The sequence below is a fragment of the Condylura cristata genome, unplaced genomic scaffold (assembly GCF_000260355.1).
Source record: "Condylura cristata isolate star-nosed mole 26May11 unplaced genomic scaffold, ConCri1.0 scaffold00017, whole genome shotgun sequence".
NCBI lineage: Eukaryota > Metazoa > Chordata > Mammalia > Eulipotyphla > Talpidae > Condylura > Condylura cristata.
In genome coordinates, this window is record NW_004567118.1 from 7,499,350 (window position 1) to 7,500,185 (window position 836).

The window sequence follows — 836 nt, forward strand, 5'->3', positions numbered from 1 at the left end:
GTGGATCCCAAACCCGAAGGCTTCAGCGTCCTGGCATTTGCTGACATGCAGATTCCCTGGCTCAACCTCATTCTGACAGCCAGCCTTGTCTGTGGGTTGATCGTGGCACTTGGAGGGGCTTCACTCACCTTCCCTCACCTTCCAAAGGGCAGAATCCTTAATAACTCACATTCCATTTTGGGGTTTCTGTTGTTTCAAGTTCTTCTGTTTTGCTTTTCATTCTCTTTATTTTACAGATGTGGAAACTAAGGCAGGGTGGGCTTGTTCTGGGTTAGCTGAGAAGGCCTGTCTGGCGAGCATCCTGGACCTCCCACCTCACTGGGGCCTCAGCCCACACGGGCAGGCCACACAGGCTGGGGGCAGAGGAACAGCATGGGCCTCAGGGGGAGATGACTTTCCATCCTGCAGAGTCAAACCTCCCACCTAAGGAAGGCGTCTCTCTCAAGTCTCCGTGCCTGCCACTGCAAATTGTGGCTTCCCTTCATTGGGCAGTGGTCAAGAGTGAACGGATTCCCGGGCGCAAAGCCTCAGCTCAGTGCCTGGCACATCATACACACGCAATTAACCCTACCTTGGGTTTTGTTGTTATTCCTTCGCTGCACCCCTGCACTGAGACGCTGGTCTCCAGTCCTTGGCTGAGCTCCCCGCCCCTGCAGCGCAGGATGTGGTGGGTGCCCAGCGGGAGGGAGAGGCGAGGTGGTGCTGGGGGCAGAGGAGAGGGCGGGGCAGAAGGGAGCGAAATCCCAAAGGTCCGGAAGGCCAGGAGGCAGGCAGGGCATGGGCTGGAAACCGCGGCTATTTGCAGCGATGCCCTCGGGCTGCGGTCCGGCTGGCGC